Source organism: Dasypus novemcinctus, chromosome 19 (genome assembly GCF_030445035.2).
Source record: "Dasypus novemcinctus isolate mDasNov1 chromosome 19, mDasNov1.1.hap2, whole genome shotgun sequence".
In the NCBI taxonomy this organism is placed as follows: Eukaryota; Metazoa; Chordata; class Mammalia; order Cingulata; family Dasypodidae; genus Dasypus; species Dasypus novemcinctus.
Window position 1 is genome coordinate 27,451,944 of NC_080691.1, and position 14,387 is coordinate 27,466,330.

Consider the following 14,387-nt stretch of genomic DNA (forward strand, 5'->3'; position numbering starts at 1 on the left):
TTATTATTATTGAAATAATGAACATACACTACTAATGATTGAAGTGATGCATGCACAGCTAGGTGAGTTACCAAAGCACTGACTGAATTCTTTGGACGTATGGTAGGATTTATTAATATTTATCAATAGAATCATTTTGGGAGAAACAAAGTTCTCAGAACGCCGGCCAGGGGAAATCATTCCTGAAGACTGTCCTGAGAAAAGCCAAGCTGCCAAGTCTGAGGAGGAAGGAGCGCAGGAGCACTGGACCCGCTGAGGGCCTAGGTCGGGCTGCAACGGGCCAGAGCCCCTTCAGATCGCGCTTCCCCCAAAGGCAGCCCGGCATCAGGGACCCAGACACGCCTGACCCAGGCCAGGCGGCCTCCAGGTGAATTGAGGGTGGGGAAACCCCGCTGTGGGGGGATCCCCGTGTCCGGCCACTCTCCAGCAATGAGGCGACCAGACAACCTCGCGCTGAAGCTCTAAGCGAGCAGGCCAGGTTTTGACGAAGCCCGGGGCTCGGCCATTCCGGGTGTTCCTGCCCTGTGGCTGGAGCCGCGCCTCCGCAAGCCCGGAGATTCACCCCGTGCTCCAGGTGGCTGGTGTACTGCCAGTCACCGCATCCCGCGACCGCGTAGGCCCACCCCGCCAGCAGCACGACAACCTTCGCCAGACGGACCGCGCATTGATTGGATCCCGGGAACTGTCCGTCACGGGGCGGCCACGCCCCCTTCAGGGTGGAGTCCCGGCTTCGACTCCAGACCTCATTGGCCGGAGGTGCTGGCGGCGCTGCGGCCGTTGGAGCTCCGCCCAGTGCACGTGGAGGCGGCGCCAGAAGAGACCGCGGCGTTTGGGGGCGCCGGAGAACTGCTGCGCGGCCTCCGGCGGAGCCCCCCGGACGCAGGAGGGCACGAGGGACGTGGACTGGTCCGCAGCGTGGGCGGGCTGTGCAGAGCGCTGGGCCCCTCGCCTCGGGACCCCGCCCGCGTCCCCCGCCCCGCGGAAGCGGTAAGTTGTACCCGGCGTGGCGTGGCGTCGGGGCGGGCGCAGGCCGGGCGGGGACCCCCCCCAGGCGTGGAGAAGTGGGCGAGCGAGCCTCCCTGTGCTGCGCTGAGGGGGCGCCCGTCCCGCGCCCCTTCAAGTTTCTGCTCGCTCCCCTTGGCGGGGCGCGGGTCCCGGAAAGTTGTGCGCGGCACCGCCGCCGCCGCGGGTGTTGCGCCCCTCAGGCCGCGGGTGGGGGCCGGGCAGTGCGGCGCCTGGCTTGGGGCGCTGCCTCCGTGGGTGTGGAGGGGACGGGCGGGAGCCGCAGGGTCCTGTTGGGGGTCCTCGCCCAACCCTGCTGGCCTGCGGCTTGGGGCCCGGGTTCAGAATAAGGGTCCCGAGGCCCACGGACGGGACGGCCTCCCCTCCCCCCACGGCCCCTCCTCCGCCCAGGGTCCCTCCCCCCCCCCACTGTCCATCCTACCCCCATGGTCCCTCCTGACCCCCAAAGTCGCTCCACCCCTCCCTACAGTCCTTCCCCCACCACAGTTCTCCCACGGTCCCTCCCCCGCCCCCACTCTCCTTCCAACCCCCCAAAGTCCCTCCTCCCCCATACTGTCCCTCCCCTTCCAGGATCCCTCCTGTCCCCACACCCCCCCTACCCCCCATCCCCAACCCATCTCCCCTAAATAGACATAAATCTGTTTAAGGGTTTACCTCCTGTTGTTATCCATGTCCCAGCTAATAGACATTCGTGTTCGTGGTTTTTTTCCCCCCAGTTTTGGCTGCCGTGGACTTACCCTAGGAATCATCCCGCAGACACGATTTCCTTGTCTTGGATAGTTTTCTTGGCGTGGAATTATCAAGAATTGTGGTAAGTTTATATTTAAGAAACTGACAAAATGTTTCCCCAAGTGGCAGCACCATTTTGCTTTCTCACCAGAAATGGATGAGGGCTCCAGTTTTTCCACATTTTCTTGAACAATTGGTGTTATGTCTCTTGATTTGAGCCCTTCTAGTATGTAGAGCAGATTTCAACTTGTATTTGCCTAGGGAAGAAATGGTCAATGTGTATTCACATATTTTCCCATTTTTGAATGCTGTTTGCCTTTTAAAAACAAAACAAAACAGGTTTATTGGTACATAGCAAGAGAGCATACAGTTCATCCACGGTGCACAATCAGTGGTATTTGGCATAGTCACATAGTTGTCCCTTGATCACCTCAGTCATCATTAGAATATTCTCGTTATTTCGGTAATTAATAATAATAAATGTAAAGTAAGAAAATCCATCCCCTCGCCATCTCTCTCTGCTTCCCCTGCCATCCACAGATCCCATTTCTGGCTATTTTTGCACAAATATATTTTTTCCTGTATAAATTGTTTCATATTCATTTTATATAAAGGGAAGCATATGTTACGTTCCATAATCCACATAGGTCGTAGCAACGCAAGCTTCCTGCATTTGCCCTTTTGTGTCTGGCTTGCTTCCCTCGACATAGAGTCCTCCAGGTTCATCCATGCTGTTACATGGTTTACGCCTTCCTTTCTTTTTACCTCTGCATAAGAGTCTGCTGTGTGAATCCACCAGTTTTTTAATAGGTTCCTCGGCTGATTTCAGTATTTTGCAATTGTGAATAATGCCACTGTAAATGCAGGTGAGCAGATGTCTATTCGTGTTGCTGCTCTCTGTTCTTCTGGGTATATACCCAATAGCGGTATTGCAGGATCCCGTCACAAGTTTCTGTTCAACTTCTTTAGGAACTGCCAAACCCAGGAACTCCTCCACAGTGGCTCTGCACCATTCTCCATTCCTACCCACAGTGAATAAGTGTTCCTATCTCTCTCTCCACATCCTCTCCAACACTTGCAGTTCTCTGGCTTTTTCATAGTGGCCGTTGTGATAGTTGTGAAGGTATAGCTACTTTTTTGTTTTGATTTGCGTTTCCCTAATCATTCATGATGCTGAACATTTCTTCATGTGTTTTTTTGCCATTTGTATCTCTTCTTTGGACAAATGTCTGCTCATGTCTTTTGCCCCTATTTTAATTGGTTTGTTTTTCTTTTTATTGTTGACTTGTTGTAACATCTCTTTGTATATCCTGGGTATTAAAACCTTCTCAGAGGTGGGATTTCCGAGTATTTTCTCCTGTTGAGTCAGCTGCCTTTTCACCCTTTGGACAAAGTCGTGCGAGGTGCAAAAGTGTTTACTTTGGAGGAGGTCCCATTTATCTGTTTCTTAGAGTTTTGCGTGTGCCTTTGGTGTAAGGTCTGAGAAACCACCGTGTGCAAGGTCTTTAAAATGTTTCCCTGCATTTTCTTCTAGGAAGCACTTGCTTTTATCTTTAGGTCTTTGATCCATTTCGAGCTGATTCTTGTGTAGGGGTCCTCTTTAATTGTTTTGGTTATGGATATCCTGTTCTCCCAGCCGCTTTTGTTGAAGAGTTTGTTTTTTGTTTTTCCCCATTAACATGGAAATGGTAGGCTTGCCAAAAATGAGTTGACTGCAGAGATGAGATGAGGGCTTATTTCTGTACCCTGAATTCTCTTCCACCGATTGATGTCTCTCTCCTTGTGGCAGTATGGTGCTGATTTGTCCACTGTAACTTTGTAATATGTTTCCAGGTTAGGCAATGAACTGCCTCCTATGTTGCTCCTCTTGTTTAGAATGACTTTTGCTACTCAGGTGCATCTTCTCTTGCAAATGATTGGGTGATTGTCTTTTCTGTTTCTGTCGAGTAGGCTGTTGGAGTTTTGATTGGCATTGCATTGAATCTGTGGATGAGTTTGGGTAGGATTGACATCTTCATGATATTCAGTCTTGCAGTCCATGACCATGGAGTGACTTTCCATTTGTTTAGTTCTCTTAAAATTTCTTTTAGCATTGTTTTGCAGCTTTTTGCATATAGGTCCCATACTTCTTTTGTTGAAGTGATTCCTAGGTACTTGAGCCCTTTTGTTGCTACTGCGAATGGAATATCCCCCGATTTCCTCCTCAGATTGTGCTGTGCAGGTGTACAAGAACATGACTGATTTCTCCCTGCCGATATTGTCTCCTGCCACTTCACCAAACTCATTTACTAGGTGGAGTGGCTTTGTTGTGGGCATTTTAGGATTTTTGAAATGTCAGGTCATGTCATCCACAAATAGAGTTTTCCTTCCTCTTTTCCTATTCAGATGCCTTTAAATTGTTTTCCCTTCTACTTGCTCTAGCGAGAGCTCCTAGCGCAGTGTTGAGGAACAGTGATGCTGGTGGGCGTCCTCGTCTTGTTCCCGGTCTTGGAGAGAAAGCTTCTGACCTCTCCCCACCGAGTGTGATGTTAGCTGTGCGTGTTTGATTATGCCTTTACCATATTCAGGAATTTCACCTTCTGTTCGTGTCTTTTGCAGTGTTTTTATCAGAAAGGATGCTGGATTTTTTCGAATGCTTTTCTTCTGCCTGACTGGAGGTGATCGTGTGGTGGTGGTCTTTTTCCCCTTCGAGTTTGTTACTGTGGTGTGTTATGTTGATTGATTTTCTTATGTTAAAGCAGCCTTGCTTCCAAGGAACAAATCCCGCTAACAAAAGAAAACGCAGCAAATAGACACAGAGAACAGACAACCAGGTGGGGGGGTAAGGGGAGATAAATAAATCTTTAAAATATATATATAAGTATAGATATGAAAATATTGATATCTTACCATTTAAAAATGATCACTTAAGAATAGTGTATTTTTCCCTCCAGTCTTCCTTTCCTCCACCATGTGTATTTATTCATTGAATTACGGGCCATCCATCTTTGGCCATTAACAGTGGGACAGTCATTATGGAGCGACACATAGGGTCAATGCTGGCTCCCTCAAACGTTGCTCTCCAGTTGCATTTCAACAAAGGTTTTGGACACCACATTAAGAACCAAATGGAATCTGAGTTCTTGTCAGAAAACCTACTGTGTGACTCATAGCATGTGAGCTTCTAGAGGGTACATGTTGGTGATACAATCCAGTTCACTAGCTTTTCTTTCCAATGCCTATGTACTTTGGAAGACGTCCTGGCTGTGACATCATTAGGGTTGATAGGTCATTCTATGTGATGCCTTACAACTCTTAGGATTTTGATCTAACTCAGAGTTATATGAGCTTTCTTTTAGTCTTGGACTTCAGGAACGCTGGGAGAATCTGAGATTATCTGCGTAGCTCCCTTCCCTAGGCCCTGTGATCATGGAGACCCCTTTCTGAAAATGGACAGTTTGGTCTGTCTCTAGACTCAGGTAATTTTAAGCACATGCACAGGTGGTGGGACTCCCTTGCATGGTTTCTTTTTTTGTTGGTAAGTTTTGTTTTCTTTCTTTTGGTTGTTCTTAAGATTTATTTTACTTTATTCCTTTCTCCCCATCCCCTGATTGTTTATACTTGCTTTGCCTGTCTTCTTTTGTTCCTTTAAGAGGAATCAGGAACTGAACCCAGGACCTCTGATGTGGGAGGGAGGCACCAATCACTTAAGCCACCTCTGTTCCCTGCCTTTGTTGTTTCTCTCATTATGTTTTTCCTCTTTGTCTCTTGTTGCATAACCTGTTTTGTCAGTGTGCCATTGCTTCTCGCTGTGCCAGCTTGCTGTCTTCTTCAGGAGGCACTGGGAACCTCTTCTCCCTGCTTCATTGTGTCTCTGATTAACTAAACCATGGACCTTCCATATCATAGGTGGGAGCTCAGTCTCTTGAGCCACATCCACTTCCCTGCCTGGTTCCTAATGATCCCATGACTGAGTGATGACTGTACAGGTCTGTAGTGCAGAGCATTGGAGCCACATGTCTAGGTTCACATTAAGGCCCATCCCCTTGGAGCATAAGAGCTTGAGCAGTCCATCTCACCTGGGGGAAATGCACACAATAATCCCCACAAGTTCACACACAGTCACACCACAGATTTGCACACATGGATTCCCTTAAGCATCCACACAGCCTAACCTGTAACCCCCAAAGGGTACAGATTGACTCTTGTGTACTGTGGAAGGAAGGACAGAACTGCTCAATGAAAAATACTTCTTTATAGTCCATATCCTCCTTTTAGAATGAAGTTGGGATTAGGCTAAGTCTGCAGCCTAAAGCTTGCAGGAAGCCTCGTATTTTATGTCAGTTTTTCCCACAATATTTGGATGGGCCCAGAATATCTACCATTTTCATTTGCTCTCAAGGTCACCTGCAATGGCAGAAAAGAAATCACAGTGAGGATAGGACCATACTGTATTGTGTTGTTCAGGTCTTGTTGATTTGAAAAAAAGGATGGTAAACCGTGTTAAAGCAAAAGACCCCAATACTAAGCATGGCAGACCCCTGTGCGAAATGCTCAAGCTCTGCTTCCTGGAGGATGTGAATCTCAAGTCCATTTTGATGGCAGTGACAAAAGTCTTAGTCAAACGAGGGAAATGGTGCTGAGGTCATTCAAACAACCTTTCTATTTGGTTTATAGCCAGATGCTGCCATTTTTAAAGCCCTCTTGTGTCAGATCTTCCTTTGAGCTCTTCCTTCCACAAAACAGCAACTAGTGTCTCTAGGTATAACATCATATAATACGATCTGTACTCAATGTGAAAAGGAATGAGAGAAAGGAACACTTCTATCTTAGACAGAAACAGGTGGCCTTACCTCAGCATTGGTTGGAGTCTCCTCGTCTGCCCTGTCACTAGGAGGCCCCTCCATCAGGTTTTGTGTGGAGGGAGGGGGACACAGATTAGCCATCAATTCACTGGGGGGGGGGAGGGGGAGTTCATGCATTACCTGTGGAACTTTCCTTGACTCGGACAAGGGAGCACAGTGTACAGGACTCGTAGGCTCGAAAGCATACAGGTGATGCTACTCAGGCTTCCTTTGTACGAGGAAGTGAGGCTAAAGAGAACAGGAAAATAATCGGAAATAGTGTCCTTGGCTTTGTAGCTAAAGGCAGTCTAAATTAATGTGAAACAGTTCATCTAATAATGGTGCTAAATTACACACTGAGTCAAAGACAGATCCCCTACCCTTCTACTGCCCATTTTGAAGCCAACTAAATTTCCTTTATACCCTTGACATGAAGTTCATTACTGATTTGCCTGTCCTCTGAATTTTGTAAGAGTTTGTTAAAATTTATAAGTTGACATTATCTGTAAAGAAAATTTCCATTTTAACTCTTTTTATTGGTACAGTTTATTGACATTAGTTAACAGTAACAGTCTTTGTTAACATTACCACTAATGTCCACAATTTCAATTGCTGAAATAGAAATTCTTTATATATTAACCATTAATCTCTTTGTCCTTTATCCCTAATTCCTACTAATAATTAATCTCCTTCCTCTATTAATTTTCTTTTTCTAGATGCTTCACATATGCACCATCATACACCCTTTGTCTTTTGTGTCATCTAATTTCACTCGCTATAATTATGTTGATATCATCCATGTAGTAGGATGTCTCAGAACAGAACTTTTTTACCTTCTATAACTGATTCTGCTATATGGATATGTCACTTTTTCTTTTTTTTTCCATTCATATCTGTTGAAGGACACTTGCATATTGTGACCATTGGCTATCGTGAATAATGCTGCTATGAACATTGGATTGTGAGTATCTGTTTAATCCCAGTTTTCAATACATATGTATATCTATGTGTATATATGTATGTATATATAGATTTGTTAGATAGCTTGTAAAATGATAATTCTTTGTTTAACTGTTTAAGGGATTTCCCACCTGTCTTCCACAGTGCAGGATAATATGCATTGGTCAGAGCCCACAGAGAATTTCAACAGATACTGAACCTTCATAGAGATGTACTGATACTGGCCTGTTAATTGTGCAAACTAAACAACTAATGCAGGATGCTGAGCAAGAGGAGGCTAGATGGGAGGAGAAGAGGCAGGAACTTTAGAAATACCTGTTCATTTTTACATGAATCTAAAACTGCTTTGAATAAAGTCTGTTTTAGTTTTTCAAAATATGGAAGCATGATTTCAGGTATGTTAGTCAGCCAAAGGGGTGCTGGTGGGCAAAGTACCTGGAATCTGTTGGTTTTTCTGAGGGCTATTGGTTTAGGGTGGAAGTATAGAGTCAGAAGGCCCTAAAGAGTCCCTCTCAATAGGTACTTTCTCACTCAAAGTCATTTGCCTTGTGTTTAAACAAGATGGTGGGCATGTGTGCGAGGGTTCAGCCTTCCTTCTTCTCTTAAGGCTCCATGCTCCCAGCTTCCTCCCATCTCAGCTGTAGGCTGGCAGGAGGCTCAATACATTGGTGGTTGTGCTCATGAATTTCTCAGGGAAGCTGTCTTGTTGCACAAAGGTCCAGTGTTTATCACTATTTTAACAAGTATGAATTGAGCTTTTTGTCTTCAAAGCAGCTTTAGGTTACAGAGAAGTCATTTATAGAATAGTGTGGATTCCCATGTATGCAACATTCTCCCCGAATTTCTCTTTCACTCTTAAATAACATTTTACATGTGGATGGTACATTTGTTACAATTAGTGTGCAAATATTGAAACATTCTTACTGAACATTGTCAATGATTTACATTATGGTTTATTTTTTAGACCATACACACACACATAAATTTTGATGAAATTTAATAGGGCCTGTATCCATCATTGCAAGATCATGTAGAGAAAAGTAACAAAGGGAAAAAAAATGAAGAAAAAGAAAAGTAAAGATCGTGTAGAACACTTCAGTGGCCACCCAAATGCCCCATGTTCCATCTATTCTGTTCCTCCTTCCCCCCTCCCCTCAGGACCCACGGCAACCACCAAGCTTCACTCCCTGAAGAACAAGATTCATAGTTACTTGGAACAACATTGAGAGCTTGACATACTTTCCTGTCCTCCCCTATTAGGTAGGCACTGCCTATGCTCTCAAGAGACTCCCACCCCTATATTTGAGAACGTAGCAGGACTCCCGAGGGTGGGAATCTCACACGTTCCTGCTCGATATGGGGGTCTCCACCCACTGATAGAACATACTATGACAAAGTGAACACGCACACACTCCCTAGAAGTCTGCTCCAGGTGTGCATTCTCCTCAATGCCCCCACAACCAGCACCCTAAACCAGTAGCCCTCCCCTACCATATTGCCAAAAGAACATTCTGAACTTTGTAGTTCAACCATGTACCTCCAAGTACCTTGAGGGTATGTGGTCCCTCCCCCAACTCACCCCCATTCCATGGATAGCCAAACCACCCTCCTCATTCTACTTATCCCACAAAGACCAGCACAGCCCAGTGCTATAGTATCACTTCACCACTGTCATGCCCAGCCACTGCACAACTACATACTTCCACCTTACGATAGATCTTGCCCATATGAGCATTTGCTCACAACCTTCTTCTCCCCGCCTGTCTCCTATAAACCTGTCTTCCAAATTCTAGCTCTGTAAGTCTGCTCAATTTATTTAGTTCATATCAGTGAGGTCATGGAACATTTGTCTTTCTGTGCCTGGTTTGCTTCACTCAGTGTAAGGTCTTCATACTTCATCCATATTATCCCATGTGTTCCTACTGCATTCCTTCTTACAGTTGAGTAATATTCCATTGTATATATGACAATTTGTTTACCCATTCTACGGTTTGTGGATATTTGGGTTATTTCCAACTTTCGATAATAGTCAATATGCCACTCTCCACATTGGTGTGCATATATGTGTCCCTGGTTTCCGTTCTTCTGATTATATACCCACCCAGCAGTGGGATTGTTTGATCCTATGGTTGTTCTATATAGTTAGCTTCCTCTGGAGCAGCCAAAATATCCTCCACAATGGCTGGATCATTCTACATACCCACCCTCAGTGACAGTTCCCATTCTTCAACATCCTTTCCAGCATTTGTAGTCCTCTGTTTTTTTAGTCACTGCCAGTGTAACGTGTGTAAGAGGATATCTATTTGTAGTTTTTATTTGCATTTCCTGAATAGCTAGTGATGTTGAACATCTTTTCATGTGCTTTTTGGCCAATTGTATTGCTTCTTTGGAGAAGTATCCAAATCACTTATCCATTTTTAAAATGGATTGTTTATTTTTTTTATTTTTGGGAAGTAGGATGCCTTTATATATGCTCGTTACCAGGCACAATCAGATATATGGTTCCCAAATATTTTTCACATTGTGTAGCCTGCCTTTTTACTTTCTTGACATACTCCTCTGAGGTACAAAAGTTTTTCGTTTTGAGGAGGTCCCATTTATCTGTTTTTTTCTTTTGCTTCTCTTGCTTTGGATGTAAAGTTCACAAAACCAATTCCTAATACAGGATCCTGTAAATGTTTTCCTACATTATCTTCCAAGATCTATATAATCTTGGCTCATATATTTAGATCTTTGATCCTTCATGTGTCAGGTTTTGTATTTGGTGTGAGTGGAGTTTGTGATGGTTCGGTTATTGTGTCAACTCGGCTGGGTAATTGTGCCCACTTGTTTGGTCAAGCAAGCACTGGGGTAACTGGAATACAAGGGCATTTATGGACGTTACTGAGCATTGACTTCACTGCAGTGGTAAATCTTAGATAACTGCTTATGATTACACCAGTCAGGGAGATTGCCATCAGCAAGAGTAATGCTCAGCCTAATCAGCTGAATGCCTTAAATGGGGAAGTGATTCCAGCATTGAGAGAGAATTTCCCAGCTCATCCTTAGACAGCCAGCATCTCCCAGAACTCATCAAGAATCTTCAGTGGACTTTCATCAGAGCTCCTGGTTGCATGCTGCCTGCTGAACCTGGACTTGTGGATCCCCATGGCTACGTGAGAGACTCTGATGAATCCGTTACTATCAATAGATATCCCTTGTTGATTCTGTGTCCCTGGAACCCTGACTAATACAGTGTCGCTCTGTCGTTCTTTTGGATATGGATGTCCAGATATTCAAGCACCATTGGTTGAAGAGCCCATTGTCTCCCATTTGAATGTTCTTGGTGACCTTGTTGAATATCAGTTGCCTGTATATGCAGGGATTGTATCAGAACTCTCAAATCGTTTCTCTTGTTCAGTATATCTGTTGCTGTGCCAATACCATAGTTTTGACCACTGTAGATATGTAGTGCTTTTTTAAAAATTTTTATTAAAATTATTTATTTTTAAAAATTACATTCAAAAAATATGAGGTCCCAATCAACCCCACCGCCCCCACCCCCCACTCCCCCCACAGCAACACTCTCTCCCATCATCGTGAGACATCCATTGCACCCAGTAAGTACATCTCTGAACATCACTGCACCCCATAGTCAATGGTCCACATCATAGCCCACACTCTCCCACGTTCCATCCAGTGGGCCCTGGGGGGATCTACAATGTCCCGTAATTGTCCGTGAAGCACCACCCAGGACAACTCCACGTCCCGAAAACACCTCCACATCTCATCTCTTCCTCCCATTCCCCAAACCCAGCAGCCACCATGGCTACCCTTCCCACACCCATTCCACATTTTCTCTGTGGACATTGGATTGGTTGTGTCCATTGCACATCTATGTCAAGTGGGGGCTTAGATTCCACATGGATACTGGATGCACTCCTCCTGCTTTCAGTTGTAGACACTCTAGGCTCCATGGTCTGGTGGTTGACCTTCTTCAACTCCATTTTAGCTGAGTGGGGTCAATCCAATAAATCAAAGTGTAGGAGCTGAAGTCTGTTGAGGCTCTGGGCCTGGGTGTCTTATTATCAGTCCAGAGATTCAAATCCCCTAAATATATCTTAAACCCCAGCACCAACTACAATTCCAATAAAGTAGCATGCAAGTCCTGTGAGAAGAGATCCCCTCCGAGTCCAATTCCATCATGCAGAAACACCAGCTCCAAAGAAGGGCCATCTGCCATGGCAGTGAACCCCATCTGCCATGACCATAGAACCCGTGGGTCTCTTTATCCCTCAAAAGAACCAATACCTGGGGTTGTATCTACTTTATCTGTCTCTTAGACTCTGCTCAGTTGTGCATAAGGGCATTCCTTCTGGCAACCTCCAGACTCTTTTTTAGAGACTCATAGCCTTATAATCTCATTTCCCCTTTCCATTTCCCCCTTACATTAGGTCAAACAGCATTTTGAAGTCATGTCATTATATGTAGACAGGGATATTCTGCTGATCTGTATTGAACATTTAATTCAAGGTCATTTTCTAGTTGCATCTTCCGCTGGTATGTGGTAGTGATCCCTTGGTGCCAGGGAGGCTCATCCGTGGGTGTCATGTCCCATGCTGGGGAGAATGCACTGCATCTACATGCTGAGTTTGGCTGTGAGAGTGGCCACATTTGAGTAACATGAAGGCTGTCAGGAGGAAACTCCCAGGCACAGTGCTGTTCTAGGCCTTGTTCTTATTGCAGGTGTATAGGCTCAAAAGCATAGCCATTAGTATCAGGAACCCACTGTTGGGCCCTCCTTCCTTCCTGGTTCTTGCCGTTGCACCTGGGGGACTGCCGCTGCTCCCCCAGGGTCCATGACAGTGACCCCCCGGCAGGGGCCCAGTACCCCCCCAGCTGTTGTTTTTAGTTGTTTCCACTATGAGTATATCTAGACATTACTATATACCCTGGGCATATGCCCTGTATAACTCCTTGTCAGCCATACATATCCTGTCAATAACATCCTATATCAGGATTCCTCTGCTGCCATTGTTGAACCACTCTGTGATCCAAAACTTCCTGTAAAGTGAATCCCAACATAATGTCAGCTTCACAAGAGTCTTAGATCACCGAAATTCATATATACAATATACAGTACTTCCCCAGATCCACCATAAAACCTTTTCCCTTCCACAGCGATAATCTTTTAGCTTATTCATATCATATTTCCTGAAACTCATGTACAGATTCCGAGACAATAGCTTTCAAACAGGGTGACATCTGTGTTTACTATGTGGTCCATACTTTAGATTGTACAGTTTTCTAAATTTTTTAGTTATCCTATGTTTTGCCTTATGGTTTCAATTATTAGTCTGTCGTCCCCTATATGTTTCTGGTGTAATATTACATGCTTTATATTCATCCTCGTGTACTCTCACAGAACTTCTCTCTTGCCCCCATATTTACCTTGGTTCCATCCATTCCACATCCATTTTCCCCTCCCCTTGGGGCCCACAACGCCAGCCAATCTCCATTTCCCAAGAAGCCATGTCCAGAGATACTTGCAGCAGTATTCAGGACCTGACTTTCTCAACTGCCCTAATGCCCTGGGAGCCATCCTTTCTCACGAGAGATACAGTTCTCTCTATTTGACGGCATTAGTCCTCCCCAGGATGTGGGTCCACCCCAACTCTCACTTCTTGGGTCTCTTCCCAATGGTACAACCCACCTTGGCAAAATGAGCCTTCAGCTATTCCCCCGGAGTCCGTCCCGCATCAGACCATACCCCCTGAGCATCCTAACCAGGTGACCCTCCTACTTATACTTTGATACGATTTTCTCAACATTTTGTTCTCAACGGACACCTGACACTCTCCCATGTTCGTATGTTGCCCCTCTCTCCCCCCAATTTTTGGACAATATTACCCCTCTTCCCATCCCCAGCCCCCCTCAAACCCACAAAGCCCCGCCCGAAGGCAACCCCTTGCCCCCATTTTGTCCCTTCTTTGTGCTCATACTTACCGCCAGCTCATCACAGATTCCACCCCTGCAGACGTGAACGCACATCCTTCCTCCACCCCCCGATTTCCTGTAAGCCTCTTTTCCAGACTCTAGCTCTCTGAGGCAGTTTGCTTATTTCATATCATTGAGGTCATGTAGTATTTGTCCTTCAATGCCTGGGTTGCTTCACTCAACATAAGATTCTCAAGGTTCATCCATGTTATCACGTGTGATTGTAGTGTATTTGTTCTTACAGCCGAGTAGTATTCCATTGTGTGTATGTGTATATACCACATTTTATTGATCCACTCGTCTGTTGATGGACATTTGGATTGATTCCAACTTTTGGCGATAGTGAGCAATGCTGCTATGAACATTGGTGTACATATATCGGTTTGTGTCCTTGTTTTCAGTTCTGCTGGGTATATACCCAGCAGTGGAATTGCTGGGTCATATGGCAAATCTCTGGTTAGTTTTTTGAGAAACCGCCAAACTGTCCTCCAGAATGGTTGGATCCTTCTGCATTCCCACCAGCAGTGGATGAGTGTTCCCCTTTCTTCACATCCTCTCCAGCATTTGTATTCTTCTGTTTTTTCCATAGCTGCCAATCTTATGGGAGTAAGATGGTATCTCATTGTAGTTTTGATTTGCATTTCCCTGATAGCTAGAGATTTGGAGCATTTTTTCATGTGCTTTTTAGCCATTTGTATTTCTTCTTTGAAGAAGTGTCTGTTTAAATGTTTTTCCCATTTTTTAAATGGGTTGTTTATCTTTTTGTTTTCAATATATGAGAGTTCTTTATATATGCAAGTTATAAGTCTCTTATCAGATATATGGTTGCCAAATATTTTCTCCCATTGTGTGGGTTCCCTTTTTACTTTCTTGACA

The 14,387-nt window shown here is 45.0% G+C and overlaps 1 long non-coding RNA gene across 2 annotated transcripts in view; it reads left to right on the forward strand.

Moving 5' to 3' along the window:
- Positions 1-794: 794 nt before the first annotated feature.
- Positions 795-14,387, forward strand: part of LOC131274577 (uncharacterized) — a 69,433-nt gene continuing 55,840 nt past the window's right edge. For both annotated transcript variants that reach the window (XR_009181844.2, XR_011646509.1), the window contains exons 1-3: positions 795-987; positions 1,740-1,834; positions 7,478-7,536. This is a non-coding gene — a long non-coding RNA (uncharacterized lncRNA). The remainder of the gene's footprint in view (positions 988-1,739; positions 1,835-7,477; positions 7,537-14,387) is intronic.